Consider the following 19547-nt stretch of genomic DNA (forward strand, 5'->3'; position numbering starts at 1 on the left):
AGCACCCTTGCACATGAGATCTCAGAAATTGCCTGGCCTTCCCCATGGAGGGTAGGTGAGAACAGGGATATTTGTCAGGAAGGGTCCCTTCCGGAAAGATATGGCCACACCTTCACATGGGCCTTCCTAGTCTCTAGAATGGTGAACACGAATTTCTCGTTTATAAATCACCCATCCATGGTGCTTCTGTTACACCAACCAACTTCATGGACTGAGATAAATGCTCCTGAGTCTCTGTGGGCCTCAAGCCAAATGCACTGAACTCATTTGAAATGAAAGGACAACGTTTTCTCATGCAGATTGAGTCAGATCCCTGTCTGCCATATGGAGACCTAAAGCCAAAACACAAAATTAATGAATTTGTATCTGATGCCTTCAGACACACACTGTTCCCAACTCAAAGGGGAACCTTGAGTCCCTTCAGCTCTGTCCCTAGACAAAGGACACTCCTTAGCATCCAATGTGACTCTTCTAGAAGACCTGAGGGCAGTGCATTAGCTGAGCTTTGGGAGGCAGGGTGTCAGCTGTCTCTGAGCCCTCCTGCAACACTATCAATGGCTTCTGTTTAGCTTGGATTACAGTGTGTACCATCACACCCAACTAGTTTGTTGAGATAATGTCTCCATAATTTTTTGCCCTGGCTGGCCTCAACCTTGACACAAGGCTTAGTAAGTAGTAGAGCAGAGGAAGGTCAGGGTAAAGCACCAGGTCTGCAAGCCTGGTCTGGAGTGAGGAAGCCCAGCCTTGGAGATCCATCTCCATAGAGTCTCACTTCTCCCAAACTGACAGGTGCTTCTGCCTCAGCACTCATGATGAGGCTGCAGTTCTCACTCCATTGCGTGTTGGGTTCCCAGGAAGCCAGTCAGCAGTTCCTCCTTTTCAGGTAATAAAGTCCGCGTGGAGCCGCCCACAGACGTTGTTCCTGGACCATGAGGATGGGGTTCATGGCGCCCAGAACCCTCTTCCTGCTGCTGTCAGTGGCCCTGGCCCTGACTGAGACCTGGGCGGGTGAGTGCGGGGTCGGGAGGGAAATGACCACTGCTGGGGAGGAGCGCGGGGCTCGGGAAGGGAGCTCAGGATCCTGGAGCCATATCATTGCCCCTGAAGCCCTCATCCTTCCAGTCCCCTGGGTGCTGCCTGTCCCCTTACCCACTCCCTTCTCTCCTATGTCCCTTTGGGGTCTCCTGTGTCCCTTCCTCCCCCAACCCAAGCCCTTCTCCCCATGTCACATTTGGGTCGCAGGTGTTCCGTGTCCTCGCCTCCCTTCCGGTCCCATCTTCCTGGGACCCGGTTCCCTGGGCAAGAGGGGCACAGGGTTTCAGCCGCCATCCGTCCCCAGGCTCGCACTCCCTGATGTATTTCTCCACCTCCGTGTCCCGGCCCGGCCGCGGGGAGCCCCGCTTCATCTCCGTGGGCTTCGTGGACGACACGCAGTTCGTGCGCTTCGACAGCGACGCCGTGGACCCGAGGATGGAGCCGCGGGCGCCGTGGATGGAGCGGGAGGGGCCGGAGTACTGGGAGCGGGAGACATGGAATGCCCAAGGCAGATCGCGGAATAACGGAGTAAACCTGAGGACTCTGCTTGGCTACTCTAACCAGAGCGAGGACAGAGTGACCCCGAGCCAGATCCGAGGTCACGACCCAACTCTGACTGGCCCGAGGCGCCCCGGAGCCCCAGATCTGAGGTTCACTCAGAGATTGCGTGACGCGTGGAGACTTTCCACCTGGGAAGCGCGCGGGATGGGGGCAAGGGCAGGAGCGGGGCGGGGGGCGGGAGGGGAGGACGGACTCTGGCCGGGTTTCACTTTTCACTCTAGGTGGAAATCCCCAGGGTCGGTGCAGGATGGGAGGGCAAGCGGCACCGGGGACATGGCTGGCAGCGGGGGTTGGGCCGGGTTCTCATACCTTACCCAGGATGCATAGCTGGATGCAGGATGGAGCGGGAGCCTCCTCCGTGGGTACTGACAGTACGCCTATGAGGGTCGTGATTACATCTCCCTGAAGGAGGACCTGCGCTCCTGGACCGCGGTGGGCATGGCCGGAGACATCAGCCTGCGCAAGGTGGTGGCTGGTGATGCTTAGCACCGGATGGCCTACCTAGAGGGTACATGCATGAAGTGGATCCACAGATACCTGGAGAACTGCACACAGGTACGAAGGGCCGCTGGACACCTCTCAGATTTCCTGTAGATCCCCCAGCCAGCCTCTCACAAGAAGGGAAGGAAACCCACCCTAAGACTCAGCCCTCCCCCTGCTCCACATGGGGTGAGCTTTCCAGATGCTGCACCACAGAACAACTCTGAGGCCAGTCTTTCCCTCAACACAATTAAGGGAAACAGTGTCTCTGTCCAGACATGGAGGGGAAGACAGTCCCTGAAAGAACTGCCAGCAGGTCCCTTTCGCTCTGGCAGCAGCCTTGGACATCACAGGGAGACTCTCTCCGTCATTGTTCTCTGTCCCAGCCTAGTGTCTTTGAAGGTCTGACTCTAGCTTGAGTCTTCGTACTCCAACCATGTCAGAACTTGAAATCCCTCTCAAGAGACCTGCAACCTCTTAATCTGGACTGACTCAACCTGATTCTAGCACACTTAAAAGAATAAGTGATTATCCCAGAAACCTGAGTCCAGGTTGAGTCCAGATGTCTGGGTTTTGCAGTCCCTTCCCCAGCCCAGTTGTCCCGGCTATTCTCAGGGTGTTTAAGAGTTATGCTTCAGGGCCTGGTGGATGTTATGCAAAATGTCTGAATTTTCTGAATCTCCTCCTTAGGTCCCCCAGAGGTACACCTGGCCCACCATCCCATCTCTGACCATGAGGCCATCCTGAGGTGCTGGGGCCTGGGTTTCTACCCTGACCTGGCAGCGGAATGGAGAGAACCAGACCCAGGACATGGAGCTTGTGGAGACCAGGCCTGCAGGGGATGGAACCTTCCAGAAGTGGGCGGCTGTGGTGGTGCCTTCTGGGGAGGAGCAGAGATACACGTGCCATGTGCAGCATGAGGGGCTGCGTGAGCCCCTCACCCTGAGATGGGGTAAGGAGGGGGCGTGGGCATGGACTGTCTTCTTAGGGAAAACAGGAGCCTTCTGGAGCCCTCAGCAGGGTCAGGGCTGAAAATAGACCTTCCTTCCTTTTCCCTCCTAGAGCCACATCCTCAGCTCACCATCTCCATTGTGGGAATTGTCACTGTTCTGGTTCTACTTGCAGCTGTGGTCATTGGAGCTGTGGTGACTGTTGTGATGAGGAGGAGGAAGAATGCAGGTAGGGAAGGGGCAGTGTCTGAGCTTTTTCCTTTTAGTCCCTTTAGCAGTATGTCTTTAACTCATTAATATGAAGCACCATGCACCACCCCCACACACACATGCACACACACACACACACACACACAAACACACACACACACACACACTCTTCCTGAGTCTGGGGCTCTGTGTGCTCACATTTACTCTACCATGAAGCACATGGAAAACAGAGGACAGGTTGATCACTGTGATCATTGTGCATGAAATTGAAGATCCCTGTTGAGGACAGACCTCCAGAAGGATAATTTCAAGTGGTTCAGTCCCTGCACAGCTCCTTTCCTCATGTGTCCTGAACCTTTCCTGTGTCTGCTGTCACAGCTCGGGAAAGTTCCCTGGGGTTCATGACTTCCATGATTTCTTATGGGTTGCTTTCTTTCCACAGGTAGAAAAGGAAGACATGATGCTCTGACTGCAAATAAGTATGGGGTTTGTGATCCTGGACCTCCTTGGGGTTGTGTAGATGGGAGTCCATGGGGAGCTCACCTGGCCCATACTTTTTCCTTCAGTCACAACTCCTCTAGGCTGTGAGAATGTCTTGTTAGGTTTTTTCTACTTCAGGTCAGTGCCCAGGTTTCTAGTGTCTCTCTTTTCTTGTAGACATGACACCCTGGAGCACCTGGATTGGGAGTGTGGTAGAAGGGACACGACTGACTTAAGGGATTCTCAGAATTTGGACCTGTTGAGTGAATGGTGGGTTTTTCAGAATGTTGCCACTTATTACGACTGCCCTGAATTTGTTCATGGTTCTTTTGTTCTGTTGTTCTACAGTGTGAGACAGCTGTCCTATGTGGGTCTGAGTGGCAAGATTTGTTCAAGTCTCTCCCTTGTGACATCAAGAACCCATGGACTCTCTGAGAAAATGTCTGAATGTGTCTGCATTGCTATAGGAGTAATGTGAAGAAGTGGTGAACCAGCCCCCCAGGACCCTTCTCCCCACACTGACCCGTGTTCCCTTCCACAGTCAGACTTACTCTTTGGCACAGCTCCATTCACATCTCAACTTCGTGGTGCATCGAGCTGAAACTTTTTACTTTCATCCTGAAAGTAAGTGTATGAATATATACTTTTGTTTTCAATCCTTGACATGAGGGGCTTGTGGGTTAAAGGAGATAATTCCTAAAGCATTATCCCTTTTGGAATATATTTATTGGGTCTGTTACACATGGTGATAGGAGAAGGCTGTGAAGAGCCAGGTGTGGACAGAGCAGTGCCCAGTCGATGCTTAGTCCTCTGTGGGCTTTGAAATTGTGACTGCTCACGTGTGTCACCTTCTTTGTCCTATTCTTCACTAGAACCATGTCTCAACAGCACCTGTTGATTACAGGGGCTCAGACATGGCCATAGCATTGTCTGGTTTCCAGGATCCTGAACAGCTTCCTGTGGCTAGGTCAGCGTAAGCTCAGGCCTGGAGGTGACCCTCCTCCCATCTTTTGTGTTTATTTTTTGACTCTTAATCTCTATAGCAGACTTTGCCTGTTCTTTTCAGTCTCCTGTCGTTGTTGCCCAGCTGTGACAGTAGTAAGAAGTCACTGCCCTTACAGTGCCCAACATGGCCTGTGTGCATAGGAGACTGTGAAGTGAAGAGATATAATTTCAGGCTGGGCATGGTGGCCCACACCTGTAATTCCAGTCACTTGGGAGGCAGGGATTGGGAGGATTATGGTTCAAGTCCAGCCTGTGTAAAATCATCAAATCAATGAACAATCTAGGCATGGTGGTACATGCCTGTCATCCCTGCTATGCAGGAGGTATAGGTGAAACATTGGCCCCAGGCACAGAACTGTGAGACCCTATTGGAAAAATAATTAAAGCAAAAAGGGCTGGGGGCATAGTACATGTGGTAGAGCTCTTGACTAGCAAGGTCAAGGTCCTGTGTTCAAACTCCTGTCCCAGAGAGGGAGAGAGAGAGAGAGAGAGAGAGAGAGAGAGAGAGAGAGAGAGAGAGAGAGAGAGATGAATTTTCAGACTTGCAAAGCTTTTTTTATATGGTTCCTATACTTTCTTCCTTTCTTTCCCCATTCTTAAAATCTATTTTTTATGTGCTTCCTGCCATAGTTGGTATGACAGCATGCCACCAGGCCCAGCTTTTTTCCATTGAGATGGGGTCTCACAAACCTTTTCTGGGCAGGCCTGGAACTACAATCCTCCCAATCTCAGCCTCCCCTGTAGCTTGGAATGACAGGGATGTAACACTATACCCATCTATTGATTGAGATAGGGTCTTGCTAACTTTTTGCACAGCTGGTTTAAAACCAAAAACCTCCCAGTCTCAGACTCCCAAGTAGCTAGGATTACAGGCATGAGCAACCAGAATCTAATTTCTAATTTCTAATTTCCAGAGAAGAGGGATCCCATAGTACGTCATCTCAGGTCACTTCCTGTTGGAATTATTTTTTGCTCTGCTCACCTGCCCTTAGTTCTAGAACTGGCTGCAATGTAAACTTGAGGGTATATATGGCAGAGCCTATTTTAGGTTTATATTTATTTAGGATACATATTTATTTAGGATTTATATTTAAATAAGATGCATAATTCAAGAATTGTTCTTTTCTGAGGCTGACAGATGGCTCAAATGGTGGAGCACCTGCATAGCAATTGTGAGTTCAAACCACAGTATCACAAAAAGAAAAAAAAGAACTGTTCTTTTCTGAAGGAACGTACTGTTATTCTATGGAGGGAAGGAGGGAGGAAGGAAGGACAGCATTTCTGAGAAAATCCCACGTGGCCGTGACCTCTGTGTGGAAGGACCTTGTCTGCAGCTGCCACAGAATAGGATTTGGCTTGAGTCTCCATTAATAAAGACAGTGTCTCTAGAAGAGGGAGGGGTCTGTATGAATCATTCATTCAACAGGTGTTCGTCATGTGCCAGATGTGTGACGTACAATTTTTTTTGCAACTGGGACACAATGTAAAAATCATACTTGGCCTTGGGGAACATGTGTTCCAGTGGGAAGAGGCAGAGTGAAGAAGGACTGTCCATGTTAGGAGGTGGCCAGTGTTACAAGGAAGGTGGTCCAGAATGTGGGAGTGTGGGGACAGGGACAGGGAAGATGCCTGTTTTATTAGGGTGCTCAGCATAGGCCTTGTAGAGAAGGTAACCTTTGAGAAATGATTTGAAAACATGAGGAACCATCAATGACAGTGTCTGGACCTAGTTAGTTCTTTCCAGGCAGAGGATCCTGCTGTACAAATGCATTGGGGTAGGAGAGGGTCCTGTGTTCCAGAAAGATTGAGGAAGCAGAGTCACTGAGATGAGGACAGCTGTGTAGCCACGTGATGCCACCTGAGGATGATGGAAGGGTTTGGATGCTTGTTGCTCTGAGTTTGACAGGGAGTTAGAAGACAGTCGAGAAGAGTCACAGTGTGACTCCTGCAATAGGTTCTGTTTGGAGAACTCTGGCTGCTGTGCAGAGAAGAGCATCTCAAGGTGAGGAGGGAGCCAGGCCGTGGGAAATTGAGGGAATGAATGTACTGTTCCTGCTGGACTTGGGCCCCTCACCTGTGTGAGCTGTGGAAATGGTGGAAGTGATGTGCTCCTGGATCCACTCTTGAGATGATCATTCAGCACTTCTTAATCGACAAAATCCTGAGTGTAAGAAAGTGGAGTCAAGGAGTATAGCCATTAATTTGTGCTATTAACATGTGTGAATAATTGTAATGATTAAAAAACAAAGTTTAAGAAACATAAAGATGGCAAGTAGTGAAAACAGAGACCAGTTTGTTGGAAACCCTGGGGCTGATGCACATTAGAACAAGAACCAGACTGCGTCAGTTACAATGCCAAGGGAAGCTGCCAGAGCTGCACCAGGGTGAGCATGTAGACAGTTGGATTTCATCAAGATTAGTGGCTTTGCAAGATGATGATTTGTCTGATGACTACAAGGTCATAAACAAAAGAAGGCACCTGGGACATCAACAACTTTCATCTTTCACAGAAACAGGAAGAACTTTCCTAGACCCAGTAAAACTGTCCACATATTCCAGGAATGTACTAGAAGTGTCATGATCAGTTCAACAGTGAGGCTTCTTGAGTGTTTGGATTTAGACAACGCAGTGAGCCAACTTCTCAGTGAAGCAGTTCATGAGCAAAATGACATTTCAGTTTCACTGGACCCAGTGCTCTTGTTTCTTGTTTGTACATGGAGCAGTGCTGTTGCAGAAGGTCTTCAGCTGGGTGTCCCCCTCTTGATAACAGTGTCAGTGATATCAGAAGGCTTGCACACCTTCAGCGAAGAGGTAGATTGCCTTCACATTCACATTCACAGAATATTTGACCACAGGGACAGCGCAAAGACAATTTCTAGACTTGGAATAGTGTCAGTTTATGTACTTTTTTTTCCATAAATCCCTTCAGGTACTAGAAGAACATGGTCTCAAAGATGTCCCTTGATCATTGACCAATTACAGTCTTTCTTGGAGACCTGTCATAATCAGCTAAGTTATTCAATCCTCACACTAAGTTTGAAGCAGATAAAAACATATCACAAACTGAAAAAAGTCTGCATACAGACACTTGCTGCAGTTGTTCAATACTAACTCACAGTAGGCATTTTAGTAGGACAGAACAATCCATAGGTAAGCAAACAAAATGGACTTCTGGAACATGGTGCGGCCATTCCAAGAACTTACAGAGGAATGATTTGGTAGCGTGGTCTTGAGTCATGGAGATCACAGCAGCGTGGAGTTAGTAGAAGCAGCAGTGTGGCTGCTGGATCACAATGTGTGGATGCAACAATGCAACTGTATGGCGCTATTTTTGTTTGACCTTTCAAGCCTCCACTTGCTGTCTACCAGGCTCATATGAAACTTTTTCTGGTATTTACCAAGATACATCATTATTGAATCAATATCCACTACTATTCTGATGAAGGATTGCAGACTTAGCCTGTGTGGGTAGTCCTTATTGAGGGTGACCTCACAGGGAGTTATTGCCACCTGGGATTTTGTAATTCTACAAATGTTAAAACAGTATTAGATAGCATGAAGCTTCTAAAAGAAGCTCAGAAGAACTGTGGACAAGTTGTGTATTATAGGTATTAATCCAGTTCAATGTAAACCTTGTCCTGGAACAAGAAAATGGATTCCCTGGACTTAGGTTCTGTGTCCTGTATCCTGAAGTTCATCCCCCACTCAAAGGCATGGCTTGCCAACTCTATCTTGGAGCATGTGGCTAGACTCATCAAAGCTCTCAGCAGCCATGAGGATGTGATTCAAGTCTACCCCTGGTTTCTTCCTAGACAAGTTGTGGCCCATCTAGGAGACAGTCCTCTGAAGTGATCTCTGAAATGTAAGTAGGTGGGAAACCTAGCAGTTAGGATGCCTATGGCTATAGATTATAGCTCCTTGAGACCAAAGAGCCCCCACCCTTCCATGAGGCCACTTACTCAGCTCTGTTTGGGACTCAGAGCCCACCTGGATACAATGTGTGACCAGCCAGCTGGTCTGACTCTGAACTTGGGTAGTTTCCCTTGTGGGATTGTAAGTGCCCCTGGTCCTTTGTACTAGAAGCTACTCTTCAATAATAACAGTGGTTGATCTTGGGTTGCTGGGAAAAACAACAATAGCAACAAAAACCATGTAACCCTATCTGAAAAATAACTGAAGTAAAAGGGCTCGGCTGTGGCTCAAGTGGTAGAGTACCTGCCTAGCAAGCATGAGATTCTGAGTTTAAACCTCAGAACCACCAGAGAGAGAGACTGAAACTTAGTAGTCATTAAGGAAATACAAATCAAGAGCACAACAAATGCCAGGTAATACCCATTAGGATGTCTTTCATTAAAAAAACAAGCTTGGCAGTATGTAGAAAAACTGAAACCCTTATGCATCGCTTTTGGAAATAATCAATAGTGGCAGTCACTCTGAAAAACAGTATGGGGTTTCCTCCAAACAGTCCAAGTATAGTTGCCATATGACCCAGCCATTCTATTTCTAAGAATCAATTCAGTAGTATTGATACCAGGACCTAAAAGAGATATTGCTATGCCTATGTTCATAGCAGCATTATCCCCAAAGCCAAAAAATCCATCAATAAATGAACAGATAATCAAAATCTGGTATATATATACAATGAGTACTGTTCAGCATTTAAACTAAAGGAAATTCTGACAATTGCTATACCATGGAAGAATTTTGAAATATTATAACTTGAAAAAGCCAGTCATGAAATGTCAAGCACTGAATGATTCTACCAAAATGAGGTACCTAAGGCAGTCAAATTCATACAGAGAAAAAGTAGAATGATAATTAGTGAGGTGTGGGGGAAGGAGGAATGGATAGCTCCTGATTAATGGAACAGAGTTTCAGTTTGCAAAATATGTACATGTACATGTCCTTACTGTCAACTGAATTCTCAATTAAGATGGTTGAAATAGTAACACTTATCTGTATTTTACCATGATTAAACATGAAATAAGAACCAGCCAATTGAGCAAGGACACCCTGTCCCATAAGACACTGTGCAAGGTGTGGGGGAAAACTGAGGATTGCAGAGTCAAGGTTGTCCCCTGCCCACTTGGCCCTTCCAGTCCAGTAAGACACATAGGCATCCCACCAAGACATGGCAGGTATGAGGAATGCTACCAAGCATTCATTTTTGCTAAGTGTTTTAACCATGATAATTTATTTAGCACAAGAGGGATTGAGGTCCAGACCCCATTCTCAGAGAGACTATTTCATTAATGAAGGTCACAGGGTAGTGATGATGCAGTGGGAGAGGGAACTCAACTCTCCTCACAGCTGGTCCTAGGCCTTTCCTCCATGATGTCTGCCCTCCTTCTAGGACCTCCCAGGTGACCCAGTGCTAGTAAACTGTGACATTCAGCTCATTCCCAAAGAAAGACTTTTACTACTTTATTAGCTAGGTGCTAGGTTTGTTCTCTGGCATTTAGAGATGGTTGCAAGGAGAGAAGAAACCTCAGAGGAGGCCCTGCAGGTCCTGGGCTCTGGATGTGAGGATCACCAGGACCCATGCCCACCATCCCTCCCTGCCAGGCCTGCCAGAGAGGCTTCAGTACCAGTGCTTCTCCTTTGCCCCACATCCCAATCCCCAGTGGCAAACATTTTCAAGTCTGCGGGGCCCAAGTATACTGCATGGCCTGAAGATTACCCCTCATGTAAAATCTGGCATAAAGAAAGTAAAAATTGTTGATCGATATAGAAGCAGAATTATGATTCATTATGGGCACTGTAATGGATTGAATAGCTTTTGGGTTTCTGGTTGTCAAACTGTTGAGCAGTCACACCTGCCGGCTGTGAAAGTGCAGACCGAGGGTGGATGCTGTGGCTCACGTCAGTAATCCCAGTTACTTGGGAGGCAGAGATCAGGGGAGTTGGGTGTCCAGGCCAGCCTGAGGAAAAAGTCAGTGAGACCCCTATTCAGTCAAGAAGCTGGGGATCCTGGCCTGTGCCTGTGGTCCCAGCTATGTGGGAAGCTGTGGGTAGGAGTGCAGTCTGAGGCTGACCAGGGGCAAAAGTTCCCACAGAACCCTTCCTGAAAAATAACTAAAGCAAAAAAAGGTTGGGGAGCATGGCTCAAGTGATAGAACACCTGCCTAGAAAGCCTAAGGCTCTGAGTCAAACCCAAGTACCAAAACCTAATGAACAACACACAAGTCAATGAGAGAGAGAGAGAGAGAGAGAGAGAGAGAGAGAGAGAGAGAGAGAGAGAGAGAGAGAAGAAGAGAGAAAGAAAGAAGGAGGGAAGGAAGGAAGGAAGGGGAAAATCACAGCCTAGTGGCTGTGTGGGAACTCTGTGGTCTGAAGCGAGATCTGGAATCTGACATCATTTAATACTTCAACCAGCATCCCAGTGGATTCCCAGGCTGGTAGGTACAGAAAGGCTTCTTCCACCCTACCCCATCCCATTCCCTGACTGGACCCCACCAGGGCATTGATTTCCATATAGCACCTGGGTCTCCTGTAGCTCCACAGAACAGCTGCTACACCCTCAATCCTTCCTGCCTTCTTGACATTGACCTTCAGGCCTTGCTCTTCTGCCCTCTGCTGTTTGGACCCCTCTATTGTTTGGGGTTATGTTAACACCTGAGGAGCTCTGAGAGTTTTTCAGCCCAAAGATGGGTGACATAGTTTGGCAAGTATGAGCAAAATTATAGGGGTAAGAGTATGGGCCTTAATGACACTGACATTTTGGCAACTGGCTTCCATCAGGTGTCCTAGAGGAAGGAGCACAGTGAGCATATTTTCTTTTCTACATATCACATGATTGAGTCCACAAGAAACTACAGAGAACTCTGAACTTGCTGAAGCCATTGAGCCACCTGGAGTCCTTTGTAGAGCAGACTTTGTCAGGATCTGGCTAAAATGATCTTCATTAAGCAAATTGCTTTTGTTAATAAATCATATCTTTATTTTACCTTTTAACATATGAAAGACAGATATGCAAACAGAGATGACACAGTGAAAAGAAAACAATACATTGAATCAAAATGGTAGTGAACATCCTTATTTAAGGAATACTATATGTCATAGACAATTTTTATGTTAACGAAGGGAAGAGATATTTCTATCAGGTTTTTGTTTGCTTTTTTCTTTCTTTTTGGTGGTTAAATTGTTCTAGGGCCTCACTTATGCATCAGCTACACCCTGGGCTTTGGTTTTGTTTGTCTTCCTTGAAATTATCTTTGGTTTTATCTTTTGACTTTGCTCAAAAACAGAAGATTAGAAGGTCTCTCTCACCCTTGTCCCACCCAGACAGGCAGTCTCTGATACTAGTTGTTTGCTTATTCTTCCAAAGACATTTCTTGTACATGCAAATAAACGTGAATGCAGACATATTTATTATTTTACCACTTTGCACACAAAATATGCCAAATTACCTGTGCTTTCCCGAAATGTACTTTTTAAAAAACATAACAGGATAATATTCCATGAAGGTGTATTAAAAGCTTCCTAGGTCTTTTTCTTTTGTTTAAACTTCTGTTGTACTCTGTTATATACATAGGCTATGCTTTTAGGCTTTCACTTACAGATAGACATTTGAATTACTTCTTTTCCATTTTTTTTTACAATGACAGAGATAGAACCTATGGCTTGCACATGCTAGGTGAGCACGCTATCACTCATCTACACCCACAACTCTTTATTTATTTTTTTTTACAAACAATGCTGCAATATATAATTTTGGATACAGTCATTCTGAATGTATGTAAGTATATTTTTGGACTCATTCTAGAAGTGGGACTGCAGTCCCTTCTGCAATATATGAAAGTACCTCTATTGGTACAGTTTTTTAAATTATAGAAATATAGCCATCTGTAAGTACATGCTATTTAAAATCCTGGAGTAGAGGAAGGTGGAGCAGTTGGGATGTCAGTGAGAGCAGAGCAAGAGCCCAGGTCAATGTCTGGAGCTCTCCAACACTTCAGCAAGAGCAGTCAGCAAGGAGACTGAGGAGCAGCAGCCTGTGCAGTAGGAAGAAAACGGAATTGCCTAATGCCATGGAAGCTTTTATGTCAAAAAGGGAAGGAAATCAGAATGTAGCTCATCCGGAGAGCACATTCCTAGCCTGTATGAGACCCTCAGTTCTACCTGCAGTGGGAGGAGGTGAGGAGGAGTATAAACTAATTCAACTACTTCAGAGAAACATATAGAACAACGTAGCATCGTGTGGTAAACCCACTCCTACATATGTATCCTAGGGTAACTCACACATGGGACCAAGGGACATAGCTGTTGTAACAATGATTATAATAGGATAGGTCAGTGAAGAGGGGAAGAGATAAACTGTAGTATATTCACAGTATGGGATACTATTCAGCAATGAAAACAAGTGAACTCTTTGTGTAAACGTGGATTCATGTAATATACAATGTTAACTGAAAAAGGAAGCCTTCAGTAACCCATTTACCAGGAAACAATGTACACAAAATCTAAAGCATTGGGGCTGGGTCCAACCTGGATCAGATCCTTCTGCCAGGGCATTCAGGAGGTGACCCCAGTTCTCACTCCTATTGGGTGTCATGTTCCTAGATAGCCAATCGAGATCCAGATTATTAAGTTCCATAGACTTGCCAGGAGGAGAGTATAAATAATATGTTAATGATAATAACAAAAAAGTAGTATTTAAGGAAACCTGAAGCCAGCAAGCAGTGAAAGCACAGACCCTTTTGTGGGAAACCCTGGGGCTGATGCACAGTAGGACAAGAACCAGACTGTGTCAGTGCAATGCCAAAAGAAGCTGCCAGAGCTACACCAGGGCAAGCATGAAGTAGACAGTTGGATTTCATCAAAATTAGTGGCTTTGTAAGATGATGATTCATAGTGATGACCGGTGGCATCATAAACAAATAAAGACACATAGACTTCAACAAAGTTCACATTCACAGAAACAGGAAGAACTTTCCTGAGCCTAGTAAAAATCACCTACATTTATTATAGGTGAGGAATGTCGTGAAAGTCTGACAATCAGCTTACTAGTGAGGCTTCTTGAGACTGTGGACTTAACCAGAGCCATGGGGTAACTTCTTAATGAAGCAGTTCATACACAAAACAGCATGTATAGAACTGGACCCAGTGCTGTTGCTTGTTGTTCATGTTGGAGCAGTGCTATTGAAGAAGGTCTTCATCTGGGTGCCTCCCTTTTTTTTTGCTAATAGTGTCAGTGAGGTCAGAAGGCTTGAATACTTGTAGTTGCTGTTCATGTTCTATCCACAGTTGATTTGACCACATGGTCCACACAAAAACCATTTCTGAGCTTGAGACAGGTAGTGTCAGTTTGTGTCCTTTTCTTCAAGTCCCTTCAGTTATGAAAAAGCATGGCCTCAAAGATGCTACCTCTCAATCATTTATCAATTACAATCTGTCTGGTAGACCTGTTAAAATCACCAAAATTCTTCAAACCTCGGGCTTAGGTTGAAGTAGATAAAAATACACTCCAAACTCTGAAACGCAGTCTTTGTACAGACACCTGCTGCAGAAAGTCAATACCAACTCACAGAAGGCATTTAAGCAGGATATAATAATCAATAGGTAAGTAGCCATATAGATTTCTAGAACAACATGATGTGGCAACTCCAGAACATATAGATGACTTGGTAGAGTAGGCTTGACTCAGGCAAACCACAGCAGTGGCTGGGTCAGTGAATGGTAGTTGGATGCAGGTGTCTTCAGAGGCTGCAGGAGCAGTACAGGTGGCCTGGGTTATACAAGGGAATAAGGATTGTGGGCAGGGAGATCTCTGTGACCTTCTGCAAAAGGCCCTGGGATGCTGTAGTTAGGCAATAAAATGGCAATCTTGTTCAAAACAGATGAAATGCGCGTGATTACAGCAGCACTCACTACCCTGTTACTACATAGATGCAAAGCAAAGAAGATAGGTCTTGGACTTGTACATATCATTTATATCTGTTATAAAAGAGGAAAGGGTCTTCCTTGGAGGTGATGCAATTGATCTTTGTTTGTGTCTTTACCAAATTCTTAGTCAAATTCTGCTAAGCAAACTCACAAAAAGGAAGTCATGCTTTCTAATGTTTCCTGTTGGCTGGCCTCATCTTTAACAAACTACAGACCAACTGTACTCAAATGCCTGGCAAATGAATGGCACAAATACCTCTCAGTTCTCATACCTAACACTGCTAGAGTTACTCGTCACAATTGTAAGTTAGCCCATTCATTCACATCACACTGAAAATGCCACAGACTCTGGCTCTCCTTCATCTTATATCTTGAATGAGTATGTTTGTAAGTGGTGGGATTTAACATTCCGTTATCTCAAGTAAATTAGAGCAAATATGGGGGCTTATGACATTGTTCTAAAAGACTGAGGCATGGTGACAAGTACTAGATTGAATACATTTAGTACTCTAAACAAGACACATGAACATAAATTCACAGGAATTGACAGCGCTCATTTCTCTAAAAGGTCAAATGGGTAGAGCTGATTTATAACTGACTTCCTCCACTCCCAATTCCAGCATTCCCTTGCCTCAGCAAGTACCTCAGATGGTCATGGTTATTTTCCTTGTGGGGTGACCCTGGCCTCCACACTGATGAAGCCTAAGATTAGGTACCATTTCACACTCAGGGATCCCTGTAACCCAGTGTAGTGAAACAAGTCCTAAGAATCTTAGCTAGAGTACCTTCATCTTAAAGCAAGCTGCCATTTCACTCTTCTGTACACTAGAATGCAGCAAAACAAACCCATTCTTTTCACAATCTGCCAGTGTTCACCAAAATCAGCAGAATTACCTTTGAGGTCAAGCACAAGAACATACAACCTTTCAGAGTCTGTTTTTTCTGTGCCTTATGTTGAGCATATAGTCACTTCTGCTTATATAACGCTAGGTGGAACTCTAGGTTCAAATTTGCATTAATTCTAGTGTAGAATTTGAGCCATATAAAATACAAGTTTGGTAGGTGGGTATAAGGGAGATTGAGGTGGGAGAGACTTCAGCAAGCAGTTTAGGTTAATTGTCTACTGCTTCCTAGGTAACCCCTAATAAACTCATCAAGCTGGACTTGTTTGAGGCCCAATTTGGACTGTCTGCACTGTCCCAATTCAGAGGCAGACATTTCCTTTACATCTTTGTGGAAAATCACGCAATACCCTGTCTTTATTGTGAAGCAGCAGTCTAATTTCCTCTCTGTAGTCAGGATCATCACTCCAGTCAGCACAGAAACTCTGTTGTTTGCCTATGAATTCCGCGAGCATGAACCTATTTGCTCACTTGCTTAGTTCTGAAAAGTGAGTTCCTTGATCAGAAGCCATGCTGTGTATAATACATGATGGTGCATAAGGCATTCTGTAAGCCCACAAATGGAAATTTTCACAAAAGCATTTGTGTAGGGAAGGCAAATCCATATCCAAATTATCTATAATCTATTGCAGTGAGAAGAAAGCCCTGCTCCTCCGTGATGATAGCTGTACAGTGTAAACAACTTGCCATGATAGCTGGCTGACCATCCTGGGAAATGGTAACAACAGAGCAACAGAGTTGGTCACTATTGCTGGGGGATTGGCCATAGCCAGGTTGGCCTTATTGAACAGAGGTCCACATTGATGAGCTCATGCATAATCATCCATGCCACCATGGACACGTTTTTTCATTAGCCTTTTGGGCAATGACAGGAATGGCCAGGGAAAGTGCTGGCTGGTACCTTTGAAATGATTCACTCTGTGCACTTGATTGTTAAAATTTCCATTGCTGAATTTACCCTTTTCCCAAAATGTTCTTTCCACTGAGTTAGTATAATGTTCCTTCTAAGCCTTTGACCATCCTGGAAACCTATTGGTCACACCACATGAATGGATATATTATTGCATATCTGTCATTTCTCCCTCCAAACAAAGTTAACAGCCAGGTCTAGTGCTTCCATTTCTCCAAAAAAAAAAAAGAGGTTTTACCTTCAGAAGTGACATTCAATGATGCCCCAGGAAAGGGCTGTGGTGCCACAGCTATACTCTTTTGCACGGTTCCTGCATATCCTGCAGAACTGCCTATACATCAGGTCCAGGTCTTCTCTTTTTCTGCCAACTGGCATAGGGGATGAAACCACAGGTGCAGGCAGGAGAGGAGTGGACCATGACACCTGAACTGCTTCATCAAGTACCTTCATGGACTCCCTAAGTACACCAACAGCATTTGGTGATGCGGTGCTGCCGTGTGTGCCCAACTTTATGGCTTCGTGGGTCAGATAACATCCAGTTCATGATGGGGGGCTCCAAACATAGGGCAACTTGGTGGACATGAGTCTCTGTGATGAACTGCTAGGAATAAGTAGAGGTCAGATAAAAAGTACTTATCTACTGAAAATGGGAGGACTTTGCTCCAATTTCCTAATGGCCTGTGCTGCATTTCACCTGTTTGGGCTATCAAACCTCCAAACAGCATCCCTACCTGCCACACACACAGCAGCCTGCACCTGTCACAGGGTCTTCTTTTGCTCTAGGCCCTACTCAAAACCAGGAACTTTAGGTCACTCCATACATGGGCCAGAACAGCGCTCCCAAGTGAGGAATGTGTTACTTCCAAAATCCAAAGAGCCCCCCTACCCCGGCATTGTGCTCTTTTGTAGGACATAGGAAGGGCCAGATACAACAAATTCTGCTTCCCCTCAGAAGAAACATCTTCATGTGTCTCACACCATTGGAGCCTAGAAATTTCATCATGGTAGAAGGCACCAAATGTGTTTCCATTGTATTTTTGCTCTCTAACATGCAAATGCCTTGTCAATAAGTTCAAAGTAGTTGTTACTTCTCTCTCACTATGTCCAAACAGCATAATGTCATCACTGTGGTGGACAAATGTGCTAGCTGGGGCTGGTGGAGTGGCTCAAGTAGTAGAGAGCCTGCCTAGTATGTGTGAAGCCCTGAATTCAAACCACAGTAATTCCAAAATCATTTTTTAAAATGTGATTAAAATATAATATCTGTAAATTTGCTCTAGTCAGGTATCTGATTGAGGGAACATTACTGTATGTTTTCATGAGTCAAGACAGATTTTTGCTCATCTGACCTGAAAACATTTTGCTTATCCACATGAAGAAACTTCTATTTCCCTTATAGGAATACCATGATGAACTAGCCAATGTCATAGCTCAGGAGCCCGGCAACTCTGGTTGCTGCTTTGCTGTCCATCACAGGACCATGACCACCTTGGCTTGGCCACTGAGTGCCACTACTGGGCCACCTTGGAATTTAAATGCACTCATTGCATTTAGATTTCCCTATTCAGTAACTGCAGTTGACACTGTGAACTTGTGGCCACATAGAAGCAAAGGAAATCACAAATGCTGCATGATTCCACCTATATAAGGTGAATAAAGTCTTAGGACCTGAAAATAGAATGAGGATTGCCCCAGGTTTCACTAGAGGGACAATGAGGAGTTTTTGTTCAAAGTGTATGGAGTGTCAGTTTTGCAGAATGAAAAAATACTGTTATACAACAATGTACTTAGAATTAACGCTATGAAATTGTATAATGAAAGTGGTTTTGATTATAACCTATACTATGGTTCAACAAGTATGAACCTTAATTTAAAATTAATGATTGATGTATAAAAAGAGAAATTTGCAAGACACAGGAAACTGGAAATACAGCACCAGATAGAGACAAAAGAGAACTTGCTACACATGCTAGAATTCATGCACCAGCAGAATTAGTCTTTCATGAAAGTAGTCACAAAGACAGGCTTATAGGTCCCACCCTAGATGTCTTGAATCACATTCATTTTAGCAGTGTTCCTAGGTTGCTCCAGGGCATGTAAGAGCACTACTGAGACAGTGGTGGAGGGATATGAAGGATGGTGGTTCTGCTCCACTTATGAAAGTCACTAGTCCAGATTAGTCTGTGAGAAGGGCCCAGGAGGGATATTTCCCAGAAGGTAAAATTCAAAGAATACCTAACTTCTCTGAACGTCCTGAGTCATCCAAACAGAAGGATCGTCACAGTTAATATAATGACAGCTTCATGGGAAATAATCAAGCAAAAAATAGGCACACATTAACTCCTGGGTGAAAAAAATATACAAGAAATTAAGTAACATTTATACTTACAAGGATTACTCATGGACAGGGAGACAGAGAATGACTAAGCTAAGTTTTGACACAAATACATTCGAAAGAAAAAGAACAGCCAGAGTGAAAGAGATCAATTACTTTTAACTTCAGTGTCAGCCCTGGTGCACTGCCAGACAATGACTGCAAATGAAAAATGAAGAAACCTTAATGGCATTACATTGCAACTTATGGAAGTAGAAGTTAAAAGAATCAGCTCAAAGGCCAAAAGCAGTAGCCTCTAAAAAGGAAGAAATTCAGAAGGGCCAGAGAGGACTCTTATTTTTCATGAGAAATCTTGCACAAATTTTTGGCTCTTTTGAATAGGAGCAATTGTAACTTGGAATAATATTAAAACAAAAGTTCAATGGATATGAACGTTTTTGAGTAATGAAAATCTAATACAACAAATGACATTTGTGATAACCAAACACATAAATGCTTTAATATATAACATACAGGCATAAGTGTGAGTCACATTAACTCAAAATGCAAACATAAAAAAATAGAGCAAGAAACAGATCTCAAGATAAATAAGTGAGCCAGGAGTGGACACATATCCATATAATCCCAGCACTCTGGAAGTGGAGGATGACTAGTTTCAGACCAGACTGAGGCATGGGGAACCCAGGCAGCAAGGGAAGATGACTCAACAAGGGTACCTCATCTTTCTGTTCCAGGCAGGCCCTGTGCCCATGCCCATACAGGCAGAGGGCTCCCATGCCTATCATGGCTGTGCA

The 19547-nt window shown here is 44.9% G+C and overlaps 3 pseudogenes; all 3 read left to right on the forward strand.

Moving 5' to 3' along the window:
- The first annotated feature begins 935 nt into the window (after nucleotides 1-935).
- LOC109700907 (HLA class I histocompatibility antigen, alpha chain G-like) overlaps nucleotides 936-19547 on the forward strand; it is a 67874-nt pseudogene continuing 49262 nt past the window's right edge.
- LOC141425595 (chaperonin-containing T-complex member BBS12-like) lies at nucleotides 7036-8470 on the forward strand (annotated as a pseudogene).
- LOC141425596 (chaperonin-containing T-complex member BBS12-like) lies at nucleotides 10186-15068 on the forward strand (annotated as a pseudogene).

Source organism: Castor canadensis, chromosome 8, assembly GCF_047511655.1.
Source record: "Castor canadensis chromosome 8, mCasCan1.hap1v2, whole genome shotgun sequence".
NCBI classification, from domain to species: Eukaryota; Metazoa; Chordata; class Mammalia; order Rodentia; family Castoridae; genus Castor; species Castor canadensis.